The sequence below is a fragment of the Grammomys surdaster genome, unplaced genomic scaffold (genome assembly GCF_004785775.1).
Source record: "Grammomys surdaster isolate TR1022 unplaced genomic scaffold, NIH_TR_1.0 64, whole genome shotgun sequence".
Lineage (NCBI taxonomy): Eukaryota > Metazoa > Chordata > Mammalia > Rodentia > Muridae > Grammomys > Grammomys surdaster.
The window spans coordinates 1,947,115-1,963,807 of record NW_021604566.1 but is presented as its reverse complement, the minus strand read 5'-3'; the positions used below and the strand labels follow the sequence as shown (position 1 = coordinate 1,963,807).

Sequence of the window (16,693 nt, the reverse complement as noted above, 5' to 3'; positions counted from 1 at the left end):
CATATTTTATAAGCAGGCAAGGCTCCTAGCAATTGGACAGGGACATCAACCCAGCCACAAAACCTTCAACCTAACAATCTGTCCTGCCTGCAAGATATGCTGGGGTATAGAACTTTTGAGAATGGCCAGTCAGTGACTTGCCCAACTTGAGGTCCATGCCAGGAGAGGCCCATGCCTGGATGACCAGAAACAAGAGGCAGCACGGCCCAGAGACATGAATGTGACTGTCAGTAATAAGAACTTAAAAAGCCAATGACATGATTCTTAATGATATTCTGCTACGCTCATAGATTGTTGCCTATCCCCATCAGAGGGGTGTCATCCAGCAACTCAAGAGACAAGAGACCCACAGCCAAATACTATCCAGAGACAAGAGAACATACAGAAGAGGTGGAAGGAGTGTAGGAGCCAGAGGTGTCAAGGACATCATAGGAACACAGCCCACAGATTCAACAAAGACCTTCATAGAGGCTTATAGAAACTGAAGTGACAAACATGGACCCTGTATGGGTCTGACCTAGATTCTCTGCATATACATTATGGTTGTGTAGCTTGGTAGCCTTGTGGAGCTCCTAATTCTAGCAGTAGGGGTATCTCTGAATCGTTTGCCTATGCTTTTCCTCCTTTTCCTCCTACTGCATTGCCTTGTCCAGTTGTGATAAGAGTGTCTATGCCTAATCTTATTGTAACATTTTAGGTCATGATTGGTGAATATTATTGGAAGTTCTGTTCTTTTTTTGGAAGAGAAATAGGGGAGGAGTGGATCTTGGGGAGTGGGGAGGTAAGAGAAGAGGCTGGGAGGGATGGAGGGAGGGGAAACTGCAGATGGCATGTAATGTATGAGAGTAGAATAAAAGAAAAAAAATGCCAAATGATAAGTGGGCACGTCTCCTCTTCTGATCATCATTTCAAGCTTGAATGGTGTCTGGATTCATCTCTGTTTCTGAAGCTGCAGTGATGATGGCTCTGCTTTGGGTAGAGTCTCAGTAGGTTGAGTAGGCCCATACTAACTTCTCCTTGCTTAAACCAATTACTAGTATCTGATCCCCAAATAGCTTAGTTTCTTCTGAACTACTCACCTGTCACATTCCAAAGGCCTTGTTTGTCACTCAGCATTCCATTTTGTCAAGTTAGATAGTATTTCATTAAGAGAAAAATAGGGCTCAGGACGACATAAAAGACAAATGAAAAGAAATACACCGGTGATAGTTTGTTTGGCTCTGTCCATAGCCTGGTGAACTGCAGCCTTCTTCTTACAGAGCTCATTGCCTCTTCTCCCTCCACTGTCTTCTCCACCAGCAAAACCAGGCCTGTTCTGTCTCTTCTCCACAGCCTTTCCATTCTGATATTGTTTACTAGTTCACTTTTTGCTTCAGCCACATTCAGTGTGCATGTGCTCACATGTGTGTGCACACATAGTCACAGAAACTCATACAAGACAACGTATACAGAAACCAATACAGACACATACATATAAACACAGAGATGTATAAACATACAGACTCACATACATTCACACTCATACACACAGAGACATGCTCACGTATAAATAAAGACACACTCATACAGAAACTCTCACATCCACAGAGACAGATTTACACAGTTGCATACATACACACACACAAACAGATATACACATAGACACACTCACATACAAAGGTACATACATACACTTAAAGGAGATAGTTAAAGATTATCACACACACACACACACACACACACACACACACACACACACACACAAGATCAGACTTAGAATGCACTTAAGAATTATGCTGACCTACCAAGGTGGTGGTAGTAGGTTCTGCCTCTAAGATCCATGGCTTCACTAGCCCCAGGTAGTTGGTTAGGTTCTAGTATCAGGCATCATTTCCCTCCTGTAGAATGGGTCTTAATTCTTCTTGGACAACTATTTGTTACCACCATCATGTCAGTGCCACTATTGAACGTATATGGACATCTTGCCATGCTGGCCATTGTTATGGTTCACAGATGTCATAAATGGGTAAGGAGGGCAGAAGGACAAATATTACAAAGATTCAAAATACTCAAGGAATCATATTATTATATATTTACCTAAAATTATAAGCAACATAAACACACGCACAGTGACATGTGTGCACGCACTCACACACATTATGTTATTTGGACTAACATTGTTTCCCACAAGAAAAACTGACTAATATAAACTCATAATCAAGCACAAGAAATCTCCTTTTAAGTGATGGTCAGGGCAATCCAAAGGAATAATATAGACTATTACTGTTTTCTTTGACTGCCTCTCAAAGGTTGAAGGTTATCCCCTGTTGCTGAAGATGCCACACACTTAGGGCACAGGTCTCAGATGAGTCAGGCCAGATTTAACCTGAAAAATACCCTCTTGAGTTTAGCTTTCATAGTACTAGAAAGTATTATGCAAACTGTCAAGAGAGGGAAGCAATTAATTCTTCCCTCTGGGTGAGCTGTTCGTCAAGAATGCTCTGTTTTCTCCTTTGGCAGTTTTAATTCCTGATCCAAAGTCAAAATGATGTACCATTCTTTAAAAGACATATGTGGGTTTAGGGTTTCAGATTTAGTACATCTAGGGTGGAAGGTCGTCATTTAATTTTCTAAAACTCTCCAGGTAATTCTGATGTGTATTTGATATGGAGAACATTATTCTTCCATTTGTTTCCCTGAGAAATCTTACAAAGAAAATGAATGAATTGATTAGTAAATGAAGGAATGAAAAGATGAAAGACAGTCATGGCTTTTGTTATTACATACACATATATATGAATATACACACATATACTTATGTTTGTGAGTGCATGTGTTCGTATGTATGTATGTATGTATGTATGTATGTATGTATGCATGTGTTGGCACAGGATTTGAACTCATAGTCTTCAGGTCTCAGCCTCTAGAGACTTAGGATTACTAGTGTGAACCACCTTGCTAAGCTATGTAAGTCTTACAGTTCACAGCACTACATTAGATGGAGAGAGAATGGGAAAACAGGGCTGACTATCAGCGCAGGGGCATATTGTGATGTGAACAGAGGACACATGGACCTTAGACAGTTTTTCTTTATTGCCTGGCGGTTTCCTCACCAACTTCTTGAAGCAGACTACAGCCTTAGTCTTACAGGTATTGTGGGTGGATAGAGAAGAGAAGAACAAGAAGGCTAGGAAAAAGTGGAGTCTCTAGGCTCTGACCTATAATAACTGACAACCATTTTTAAGGTGACAAAAAGAAGCTGGTTCTTTTCTGTTCATATTCAAAGCTATGGGTTGGGTTGTATTCAGCTGGACCACACCCTCATGCCAGATGCAGCTGTTTATCTCTAGCTTTTAAAGGAACCACATTAGGGAAGACACACCCTTTGGGCCCCCCTTGAAAGAACCTGTAAAAATGAAGACACTCCCTTGCAAGTAAAATATCCTTGAATGCAACAATGTTTGGATAATTATAGTCTCCAAGGAGCATAATCCTTAAATGGCTGAAATAATTATAGCATCCCAGGACTATGGCACTTCTCTTTTAAGAGCGTAATCCTGGGGGCAGAGGGAAGTGGGGACCCCAGGATGCTTCTCTTGCTGAGTCTTCCTCCGCCCACACCCTGTGATGAGTTATTCTCTTAGAGAACAAACAGGAGTCTGCGAATGTCTTTCTCATTTACACTGCATCACTAGGATGCAGCATGGAATTTGTCACATAGCAATGTGTACCATTGAGTGCAGTTAGACCTGACAAAGAAAGGAGAGCCTGTGTCAACAAGGAAGGTGAGCAATAATTCTCTGGAAGCACACTTCTGATAAGTTTTAAGGAATTATGATGGTACCTCCTTGCACAGGGTTGGGAAAATGAGAGTAAGTGAGAGTTCACACTTGTATCATTTTTCTGTATCTCTTCTAATCCAGTCTCAGAAGGTGGTTGGTTAGGGGAGTATATATAGTTATTCCAGCTATGACTACATTTTATCTCAAAAGAATGGATGTTTTCAAAAAAGTTCTTTTGACCATGGATGAGTATCTAACTTTGGTCAGTGGGTTTCCTATAATCTATGAGTTCAGAAGACAGAAATGAGAAACTGGAGGTGAGATCCGTGCACAGTTGATCATCATTGTTGTGAAAACAGGACAGAGTCTTTAACTGACGGGCAGTCAGCAGTACCAGGCCTGCCTTCTAACAGCAGTCTGTCTACCAGATAAAACGACTCCATCGCCTTGTTTCCTCTTCCTTGATTTTCTCTTGGTTGGAAGTGCCTGTCTGAGCCACTGTTGGAGTGGCTATCTGAGCACACTACATATTGTTTCTTAAGAAGTAGGCCATGATTCCATCAAGAATGAGTGCTGGGGTGAAGAGACAAAGGCAAACAGTCCCAAGCCTGTTCATTTCCCACCGTCTTCAAGGTTTATCCCTATGGCTTATGGGAACACATTGCCTTTCCCTTTCATAACCTGCTGCTGCTTGGTTCCCACGATTAGGAAATGTTGTAATGACTCACTTTGCTCATGGACTCTTCCCCTTTGCACCTTGGCAATGATCTCTTCTCTAGTTTGGCTAGCTTCAATGGGCCGTTGAATAATTTTTATAGATAAGAATAATAACATGCTTTACTGATCTCTATTTCCTAAGGTGGTAAAGGAGGAGTCTGCACAAATTTATCCCTAAGATTACTCTGAACCCTGTGTGTGTGTGCATGTGCGCGTGCATGCACACGTGTGAGTGTCTGTGTATGTTTGTGTTGTCCTTTGCATTAATGTCTTTTGTAACATTGATCTGTTCACTCACTACCATTGGTTTTATCCTTCTTTGCAGACATATACTGGACACTGGGAAAATAAAAATTAAGATATATGCCTTATGTGTTATGCATGTGAGGATACTCACTAAGCAGTGCTTTGTCTCTTACAGTGTGGCTATAAATCTGCTATCCCAAGCCAGAGATTTTACAACTATATCAGATTCAGTCTTCACTTCTGATGTCACAGGTGCTTTCCCCAGCAAAATTCTTGGTATTTTTCTACAAAGTTTCAGACATAAGTCACTGCAACCTTACTTTGTTTGATTCATTGTATTTCTGTCTTCTCTTTGAACCATATAGGTATCACACTGGGCATCCAAACATGGTCATACCCATGAATTGTCAGTGTCTTGGAAGGTCTCTGTGATGACACCCAGGTTGTAGCAGCAAGACTCAAGGCTAAGAAGAAGCACTACAAGTCTCAACATCACCCTGCATGCAGGCTTTCTGACATCAGCAAACACAGAAAGCAGGCCTGAGTCGTGAGTGCTTTACAGAGGAGACACGTGTGCTCATCACCAAATCAAGCTGTCCATTGGCTCTCAGCAAAGGTAAAGGATCCAAGGAGTGTACAGATCAGATCCCCGCAGTTCTCTCTGTTTCACTATACCAAGAACATTCAACATGAGATTTAGCTTGTAGATGATGACATCTTTGTTTGATCCATTTAATTCTTGTCAACATTTAACCTTAAAATGTCTTCAAACTTCAGGAAAAAAGTTAAATGTCCCCACACAGGATATGACATACACTAAAATTCGCCTCTGCCTGCCTCTCCAGCCTGTTTCTACTCTTGCCCTTTCCTGTCTTTGTTCTAATTCCTTTAAACTCTACTGGGTTTCTTACATCCACTGACTTTCCTAACGTTTCTGCTCCCTCTCCTTTCAAGTTCTGCAGCTAAGCTATTCCTGTCTAGACATGAAGACATTAACATTTGTCACCTTCTCCAAGCAGCATCCTCCAAACTTGGTGCTCCAATCACTCCTGCTTCTCCTATCACTCCTTCTTCTCCTGTCACTCCTGCTTCTCCTATCACCCCTGCTTCTCCTATCATCCCTGCTTATCCTATTACCACTGCTTCTCCTATCACCCTACTTCTCTTACTACCCTGCTTCTCCTATCACCCCTGCTTCTCCTATCTTCCCTGCTTCTCCTATCACCCCTGCATCTCTCCTGCCACCCTTGCACCTTTCCTACCACCCCGGTATCTCCTACCACCCCAGCATCTTCTTCTACTCCTGCATCTCCTGCTTTCTGTCTCTTGGTTTCCTGTACATAGTAGTCTGTTTCCATTTTTAAACTTACTTTCGACCTTGGATATTTGGAAGAAATTGATACTTAATCTCTGTGTTCAAAACATCTTAGAGAGCTTTGGTTTGAATCTGAAATGTCTCCCATAGGTTCATGTATTTGCGCAAGCAAAGGTGGTGGTTTGGAAGGTTACGGAACCCTCAGAAAGTGGAATCTTCCTGGAGGAAGTGAGTTATTGTGGCGTGGGCCTTGAAATTTGATAGCCTAGACTACTTCCTATCCAAATAACACTTGTTCATAGGTAGGAGTAACAAAAGTTATTCAACTTTCCTAACCTCTTCTTCCTCACTCGTCAAACAAGGATGCCAACACCTCCATGCAAACTTTCTGAGGAGCACATACAAATGAAAGGAAAAAACTGAGAGGTTAGCTGTTGTTCTTATAAATAGAAGTGCATTGACATGAGACAGAAAAGCTGGATGACGCCTGCACTGAGATTCATTAAGGAACAAAAGATGAATGATCTCAACTAGAACTGGCTTTCCAGCTAGGTCTGAGGCATGGTCCAGAGCTGGGCCCAGCTTCCTCCCATAAAGATAACAAGTGGCTATGGGTAATCTTAACTTATGGATTCTTGAGGAAATTACCAAACTAGACACTTGACAGGCACACCACTAAGTGTGGAACCATGTAATAGGGTAGACTTAAGTCGAGTATATTAACTTTACTCCTCTTGCTGGAGCTACTAGACTGTTATGAAGGGATCAACCTAGCTACTGCTGTCACAACTCCTCCTCCTCCTGGATGAGCTGACATTTGCAAGGTGCAGTAATCACCTGTGTTGTATTAAAAAGACTGAGACATGTAGCATACTCGGCCTCAGTTCACCAGAAAGCAACTATTTTGAGTGAAAAAAAGAAGTGTTGGATTGTATTGGGTCCCATTTCGGCCCTGGCTTGGGCCTTGAAGATAAACCCGAGCCTGGCTCAGGTTTCTGAGGTCTTGTGGGAGAGCCTAAGCCTGGCTCGAGTTTTGAGACCTATTTCAGGCACTTCCATACCGGGGTGACTCAGCAAGACCTGTTTGGTCTTGCCTCTGCTCCTCCTTTGCTAATGTAGAGCCCTGTCAGTCACCCCATATCATCTGTCACCCTGCCCCTCCTCCTACGTCATCTCACCCCACCAAAAATCCCCCTCCCTATGCTCCAAGTTTCTATAAGGGAGAGGCTGGTGTAATAAAGTTGAGTTCCTGGTTTGACAAGACTCCTGGCCTGGTGTGTTTCTTTTGAGCCACAGACACTTACCATCCTGCTCAGCCCCAGAGAGACTCAGTGGGACTGGAACCACTCTCCTCTCACCTGGACCTGTGGCAATGAGTCAACAGGATTACTCTTCCAAAGGAAGAGGTGCATCTCAGAGTAAACAAACCAGGACCGGGTTTTAGGAAAATAAAATAAAGAATCAGACCCCATGGAAGAAGAGAACAAAGTCCAAAGTGAACTACTCATGGATGACTTCTAGAACTTGGTCATCTTTAATAAGAGTTCACTTCAGACTTCTTTGCTAAGTATGGACTGAAAGGTTAGATTATGAAGCTAAGGAACTGTGGCTTGAGGTCCATTGCTTCTATTTACTATTTTTGAGGCACTGGGTATATCGCTGTAGTCAACTAACCCTTAGTGACCTCATCTGTACATTGTAGCTAGAAGTGATAAATAGTCACCCAGATGTATAAGAGTAAAGAATAGATTGTAGCTAGAAGTGATAAATAGTCACCCAGATGTATAAGAGTAAAGAATAGAATGGCTGTTATCAAAGGTTATGGGGTGTCATAAAATGTTACTGATGTTCACTGGATCATTTCTAGGGATCTTCTATACAGCATAGCAACCTTATGTTAGCAATAGTATAGTATCTGTAGTGTTCCCTACTGTTCCAAATGGGACACAAAGAAAAATTGTCTACTGCATCTTTAATAATATCATAAATTATGTCAAGCATTAATCAAAAAAACCCAGAACAATAGATTATTCTATTTATTTATTTATTTATTTATTTATTTAGCTAATATTAACTGTACAAAATAAGGGTGTTGTGGTTTGGATCTGAAATATTCACTTTAGGATCCCATGTATGAACACTTAGTGTTCAGATGGAGATGCTGTTCTGAAAGGTTGTATAACCTTTAGAAGGCAGAGCCTTGCTGGAGGATGAGAGTCACTGGGGGCAGGTATTGAGGTTTGATAGCCTGGACTCATTCACTTCCTGTCTACTTTTAGCCTCTTGACTGCAGGTGCAGTGTGGCTAACTGCCTCATGCTTATGCAGCCATACCTTCCCCATTATAGAGGACTGTATCCTTCAAACTGTAAGCCAAAATAAATCCTTTCTCCTGTAAGTTTCTTTTTGTCAGGCACTCGGTCACAGCATTGACAAAAGTAGTTAATACAGGAGGTTTTGTTACTACACATTCATACATGGACGCAACGCTCTCTGATGATGTTTTTAAACCCCGTTATCCTATCTTTTCCACTTTCTCTCTCACTGACAACCCCAATCCTCCTCCTGGGCTTATTTTAGCTTATAGCTTTCAATCCATCATGAATGGAGGTTAGGGCAGGAACCTGGAATAAGGAAACAAATCATAGACCATGAGGAACACTGCTTACTGTATTGCTTCTCAGAGCTCACTCAACTATCTTTCTTCCATAACCAGGGTCACCTGCTTGGGGGTAGCACTGCTCACAGTAGGTTAGGTCTTTCTATATCAACTGCTAATCCCCCAAATGCCAAGGCTTGTCCATAGGCCAATCTAGTGGGGGGGCTTTTCTTTAATTGATGTTTTCTCTTCCCATATGACTCTAGCTTGTATGAAGCTGACAAAACAAAGCAAAACAAACACAATAACATTAACAAACAAGGAAAAACCCAACTAACCATCACATCCAGGTTTTTCATATGTGAAAAAAATCAATAAACAATTATCAATTTTTTCAGTCTGATTTATTTTGTTAACATGATAATCTCCAGTTATATTCATTTTCTGTAAACATCATTGTTTTATTAATTTAGCTTTCAACCAAGAGCTTCATAAATGCTAAGTAAACACAATATCAATAAGCTTTATCCCTATTCTTGTATGTACTATTTAAGACAGGTTATCACTAAATTTCTCAGGATATATGTTAATTCATTCAGTACCCTAGGCTTGCCCTAACTCTGCTTCTCCAGTAGCTATTAGGCTCACCTGGTTTTGTTTTTACTGACTGAATAATACTCTATTTATTTATATGTGCATATAAATATGTATACACAACAATAGAGTATTATTCAGTCAGTAAGAACAACACACACACACACACACACACACACACAAACATACACACACACCTTACATTTTTCTTTCTTTACTTACCCATTGATGTATATCTATAATAACATGGCTATTGTGAATAATGCCACAATAAACATAGATGCACAGGTACTTCTATTATATAATTTGGTTCTTTGTGTGTGTGTATGGGTGCAGTGAACTTTATTGATGGCATTCAAGAGTTTAGGGCTCCCTAGGATCCTCCTCTTATGAGGGGATCTGGGATGAGAACTGTGAGAGAAATACTCAGTGTCAGGGTCTGAGTTGGGACAGGGACTCCTCCGAAGCCAAAGGTCTCTCTCTTGCTCTTGTGTCCTTGCTGGGTTGGGTGGTCCAGAGCTTCTTACTCCTTGGAGGCCATGTAGGTCAAGAGGTCCACCACTGTCTTGCTGTAGCCATATTCATTGTCATACCAGGAAATGAGCTTCACAAAGTTGTCATTGAGAGCAATGCCATTCCCAGCATCAAAGGTGGAGGAGTGGGAGTTGATGTTAAAGTTGCAGGAGACAACCTGGTCCACAGTGTAGCCAAGGATGTCCTTTAGTGGGCCCTCAGATGCCAGATTCACCACCTTCTTGATGTTATCATAGCTAGTAGCTTTCTCTAGGTGGCATGTCAGATCCACAATGAACACATTGGTGGTTGGGACATGGAAGATCATGCCAGTGAGCTTCCCACTCAGCTCTGAGGTGGCCTTGCCCACAGCCTTGGCAGCACCAATGGACGCAGGGATAATACTCTGGGCAGTTCCATGGCCATCACACCACAGCTTTCCAGAGGAGCCATCCATCCTCAGTCTTTTGAATGAATGAACTGTGGTCATGAGTCCTTACACATGATGCCAACATTGTCATGGATGACCTTGGTCAGGGAGGCTAAGCTGTTGGTGATGCAGGAAGCATTGCTGAGAATTTTGAGCAAGTTGGCATACTTCCTGTGGTTCATACTCATCATATACAAGGGGATATCAGCACAAGGGGCAGATATGATTCCTCTTTTGGCCTCATCCTTAAAGTGGGCCCTGGCCTTCTCCATGATGGTAAAGACACCAGTAGACTCTATAGCATACTCAGCACCAGCACCATCCCATTTGATGTTAGTGGGATCTCATTTCTGGAAGATGATGTCGAGCTTCCCATTGATGACAAGCTTTCCCTTTTCATCCCTGACTGTGCTGTTGAACTTGCCATGGGTAGTGTCATACTGGAACACATAGACCATGAAGTTGAGGTCTATGATGGGGTCACTGATGGCAACTATCTCTGGTTTGTTAGATGAAGCATCAGCTCAGGTAACCAGGTGCCCAATACAGACAAATCTATTTACTCTGGCCATCACCATCATATCTAAGAGACAAGGCTGGCACTGCTTAAGAAGATGCGGCTATCTCTGGAACAGAGAGGAGCAGATCACCATATGATTTGATCTTGACTTGTAGGTATACACCCTGGAGTGCTACAGATGATGTATTTTGTTTTCAAGTAACTTCCATATAGATTTTTATAGTGATCATACTAATTTAAATTCCCCCAAATGTATAAAAGTTCCTTTCAGCCTTGTCCCTTGAAGTACTTCAAGGGCTTTCTTGTCTGCCTCACTGTAAGTCAGCCCCACAATGAAACACTTTTTTTATAAGATGGTCATGATGTTTCTTCAGTGAAAAAAAAAAGTAAGGAAGACAGTGTGTATGAGTCTTCTGCTTGTTTGTCTATGTCCCTAGTTTCATGAATCCCTGGTTTCATGGAGGTTAGGAGAGAATATTGGATCCCCTGGTACTAGAATTAACCACAGGAATGGGCAGTCAGGTGAGTGCTGGGAATCAAATGTGGGTCCTCCTCAAGAGCATCATGTGCTCTTAATCATTGAGCCATTTCTTTGACTTCAGGGGTACTTTACTACCAGCCTGATGACTTGACTTGGATTCTTGCTATCCACACAGTGAAAGCAGAGAACTGGCTTGAAAAGTTGTCCTCTGACCTTCATATATGACCATAAATGAATGTGATGAATGTGTGTGTGTGTGTATGCATACATGCACACATGTACTTCCCTAGTGCCCAAATAATTGTGAAATAGATAATCACAAGCCACAGGATGGTGTCATCTAAATAAGAGTTATTATGATGCCTTTTCATGGAGCGATTATGTTGAAAAAACTTGGATTCCCAACAATCCCTCATGGGTTTCAAGAGAGACTGAGACCTTCTGCATCAAATTCCAGTAGGCAGATTAGTGGTTCATGGTTGAATTATAAAATACTCACAAATGTAGGACTGCTTCCTAGGAAGTACAAATATTCTAAATGGTACAATCTTGTGCTCAGCTCCACTTCAGCTCATCCCTTCCATTTACAAAATAATGCTACCAGTTTTATAAACAACTTTCCTACCAAAGGCTTGACCCCTTGGGTGTTAAGTGATGAGAAAGGTGTACTAATGGACACGTTAAGTGGTCCACATCAGCAGACTTCCCCCACCTCAGATGGTTCTGGGTTATCAGTGGAATCTTTTTTAAATGGCTTTCCAAACAAACTTAACCACCAAAAGGAACAGTATAAAGGAAGAAAACTTAAAGCCCCAAATATTTCAAATGCAGCTTACAAGGGCTGATAGCACATACATCATAGATCCATTTCTGGCCTCCAGACATTTTCCTGTTTTCTTTGTAGAGCATGCCTTTCACAGCCACATGTTATAATAAAAAAAATGTCTGTTGTCAACATTACTCACAATCACTTTTGTGTATGGCCTTCTGTTACATATGCTAGTATAAAAGCCAAGCCAAGCAGTCTCTTCAATGAAGGTCTTAACTGAACTTCTGGTTAAATCTTCTTTCATTGGCTTTGTATGTTTTTAAAATATCTTCATATCTTTAGCTTAGGGCCTCTAAGAGAAGGAGAAGATATTAAAGAATGAGAGATTTAAACCAATGTTTAGAAGATTGAAACAGGACAAGGATTTGTGCCTGACCTAGTGCTATAGGAAGTCTCATCTCAGATTGTCTGACAGTAATGGCGAGGAAGGGCCAGAAAGGTATCACCACAGTCAAACCCACCCTCTCCTGTGAGCAAGCATCAGGATTGAAGAAATTAGATGGACCCAGAAGTCCTGAGGATAAGCAGGAAGCACGGAACTAGAAACAGGATGGGAACCCTTATTGAATTGCAATTCTGTAAAGGATCAGACACATGGAAGCCAATATCTTGAGGAGAGGGTTCCATCCTCTTGAATGACATGGAATATTTGTTATTTAGAAAAACTCAGGGCTACAGAATATATAGAGGGCAGAGAAGTGGCTAAGGTGAAACTGAGGTACAAAGAAACACCATCCACAATGGAAGACAGGACCCTTCGAATGCTTCCCTCCTTTCCCCTCTGAATAAATACATATCCTCCAGGGTTTTTCTCCCTAGGGAGGAGACTACATCTGAACTGCCTCAGAGAAAATACTTCCATAGACTGATAAATATATATATACATATATATTTCTTAGTATCAATAGTTAGCAACTAACAGACTATCTTGATTTCTATAGGACTTTCAGCATGCCCTCCTCCCATTTTACTCTGAATAAAATACCAGGTGTGATAGCATTTGACTTTTGTGTGTTGTGTCATGGTTTACTAAAGGATACTGGCTCTTTAAAACTATTACCACAATAGTATTACCAGTTTAATATCCAGTATTCAAATTTTCTACTGTTTTATAACTTTGTTTCGTTTGAAAGGTGCTTTAGATTAAATTTATTTCTTTAAAAGAATCTTTGTACATGTATTTGCATATGTGTGTTTCTCTTTCTCTCTGTCTCTCTCTGTCTCTCTGTCTCTCTCTGTTGCTTTCTGTCTCTGTCTCTCTCTCTCTGTCTCTCTCTCTGTCTCTGTCTCTCTCTCTGTCTCTCTGTCTCTCTCTGTCTCTCTGTCTCTGTCTCTGTCTCTGTCTCTCTCTCTCTCTCTCTCTCTCTCTCTGTGTGTACCTGCTTATGTATGTGAAGGCAGACACACGGCACACATGTGTTCATGGAAGTCAAAAGATAACCTCAGGTCTCAGGCCTTGTTGTCCACATTGGAGACAGGGTCTCTTGTTCACTGCTGTGTGTCCCAAGTTATTTGGCCTGTGAGCTTCTGGGAACTCTTCATTTATTCTCTCAATTTCAACACTCAGATGTGCTGGTATTATAGCCAGGAACACTGGCATTAGACATGTGTATTACGGCACCTTGCTTTACATGGAATCTTCACCCCATGGACCATTTCACGAACCCTAGATTAGGTTAGTTGATTCATTTTTAAATCTCTCTTTTTTTGTAAGCTATGTTGAACAAATCAGGGTTTACCATATGAGAAGATTTAGTGATTGTACCCTCGTGGTATAGTCAGCATATTCCTGTTTTCTATATACTTCCTATAAATATGACCTAAAGGCTAGGGCACATTTGGGTTGAAAATTAAACAAACAAGTTTTGAGTTTGTACTTGGACAATTTCATAGATGTCACAAAGCGCATTCTGATTATTGCAACACCATCCTGTATAACCTCTCTCATCTTGCCCACCTACAAATCTCTTTAGCCAATTCACAAGTTTATAAGGGTTTTGTTTGTCTCTGAGACTTAAAGAGTTTAACCAGAATCATCTGTCTGACCATGGATTTGGAAAAATACATTTGGAAGGGTTCAGTGGAGCCAGGTGGTCTCCTCAGTGACACAAAACTGAGGCAATGAAGGCCCCGCCCAGAGGCTATCAGTAGCCAGTAACAGAACAGCAGGAACTGGTTCCATCACATAAGCCCCTTCTTGATCAGTGATTAACTATTGATAGGCCACAGCTGCCGTGGGATTGTGACTGCTCTGGCTGTGCCAAGCCCCAAAGATAACATTTCATAGCTATTCTCATTGTCTTCTGACTCTTACATTCCTTCTTTCAAGATGATCCTGAGCCTTGTTTAGGGATAAGCACTCAATCATCACTTATTCTCAGTACCTTGAGCTGACATATTTCTCCACAAGGAGAAGCTTCTCTGAGCAAATTTGACACTCACAATTGCCTATGTATCGAAACATATTGGCACCATGACAATATAGCACAGTGGTTCTCAACCTTCCTAATGCTATGACCCTTTAATATAGCTCCTCGTGTTGTGGTGACCCCCATGAAAGGGTTGTACCCACAGGTTGAGAGCCATTGATTTAGCTAAATAACAGTAGTAAGTTCACACCCATGACCTAAGACTTCCTCCTTCATTGGGTTTTGACTAGATTTACAGTTATAGGTATGAAATTCCTTGTTTGGAGTAGGCTTCCATTCCAATAAGGAAATAGTTATTCTCTGAATAGTTATGCCTCTCTTGCACTAGTGGCCATGATAACCCCATCCATCCTCCCTCTGCCTCTGAGGGGGTGTTCCCCTTACATCTCCCTCCCACCAGCATACCTTTTCCCTCAGGCATCACCTTTCCACAAGATTAAGTGTGTCCTCCCCCCACTGAGGCTGTACAAGGCAATTCTCTGATACACATGTATCTGGGGCCATGAACCAGCCCATGTATGCTCCTTGGGTTTTGGCTTAGTCTCTGGGAGCTCTGATGGGTCTGGGCTAGTTAATATTGTTGTTTTTCCTATGAAGTTGCAATCCCCTTCAGCTCCTTTAGTCTTTCCTCTAACTCTTCTATGTTAGTCTCTGACCTCCATCCAATGGTTGGCTGTAAGTTTCTGCATTTGTCTCGGTCAGTTGCTGGTAGAGCCTCTCAGAGGACACCTTAAAGTGAATCTTATCCTCATTTAATATTAGATTACATGAAAGAAAGATTAGAAATGCTTGTTTCTTTCCCCCTGCCATTTTCTAAATGATGAACAGCTGCCTATGATGAATGACTATTATTCTTAAAGGACAACCAATTATGTTGAGTTTTTGCTTCTTTTTTTTTTTGCCTATGAACTTAGAAATGTTTTCCAATTATTAATTTTTCTTTTCAAATGACAGAGTTTTCTCATATTATATCAATTGTACAAAATGATGTGTTCCATTATGAAATTTTCATAATATATAATGTATTCTGGTCATATCTGGTCATGCTGCTTTTTCTTACCCTCCCAATCTATTGTTTTCTGTTGTTGTTTCTTGAAGCTTAGCTTGTCCCATTTTTCTTCAGTAGGTTTGGCTTTGGAATCCATCTGATAAGATATTAGTAATCACTGATAGCTTCTTTGTTCTCTGGAATTACCCAGGCTCATTTTGAGGGATTATTCTTTAATATATAGTTGTTGACAGTCTGGAGAAATGCCTCAGTTGGCAAAGTACTGGCCAAGCATAGATAAAGATCTGAATATGAATTTCTAGAACCTACAAAAGAATCCAAATTTTAGGGGGCCACGTGAATCTTACTGAGGAAGTAGAATACATAGGGAGGTGGCATCCCTTGGATGAACTATACACTTAGGACTTGGGTACTCCAGTTAAGACTCCTAGCAATGGGGGATATTGAGCTTGAACTGGCCATCTCTTGTAACCAGGCAAGACTTTCAGTGGAAGGATTGGGATGCCAACCCAGACATATAATCTTTGACTTACAATTTACCCTGCCTACAAAATGTGCTGGGGTAAAGATGGCACAGAAATTGTGGGAGTGGCCAACCAATGACTGGTCCAATTTGAGACCCATGCCATGAGAGGGACCCATCCCTTATACTGCCTAGAGGGCCAGGACCCAGAGGCTAGATAGCCCAGAGATCTAGAATAGAACCAAACATGACTGACAAAGAAATCAATGAAATGATTCCTTACGATTTTCTGTTATACTTATAGATTTGTGTCTAGCCCAGCTGTCATCAGAGTGACTTTACTAGCAACTGATAAAAACAGATTCAGAGACCCACAACCAAACATGAGATCTTAGGAATACTATGGAAAAAGAGAAGGAAGGATTGGAGGAGCCAGAGGAATCAAGCAAATTACAAAACTCCACAGAATCAACCTACGTGAGGCCATAAGGGCCTATAGAGACTGAACCACCAACCAGGGAGCCTGCATGAACCTGACCTAGGCCCTCTGCACGTATGTTATAGTTATATAGTTTGGTCTTCCTGTGAAACTCTGAACAGTGGGAACAGGAGCTGCCTCTGACTCTGTTGCCTGCCGTTGGTTTTCCTCTACTGGGTTGCCTTGCCTAGCCTTAATAAAAGAGGAAGCGTGCAGTCTTTCACTCAACTTGATATGGAATGGCTGGTTAGTATCCATCAAGACCAGTTCTTTTTTGGAGAGAAATGGAGGAGGAGTGGGTTGTGGGGAG

At 41.5% G+C, this 16,693-nt stretch overlaps 1 pseudogene; it reads right to left on the bottom strand.

Moving 5' to 3' along the window:
• Positions 1-9,754: 9,754 nt before the first annotated feature.
• Positions 9,755-13,660, bottom strand: LOC114622418 (annotated as a pseudogene).
• Between the last annotated feature and the right edge of the window lie 3,033 nt (positions 13,661-16,693).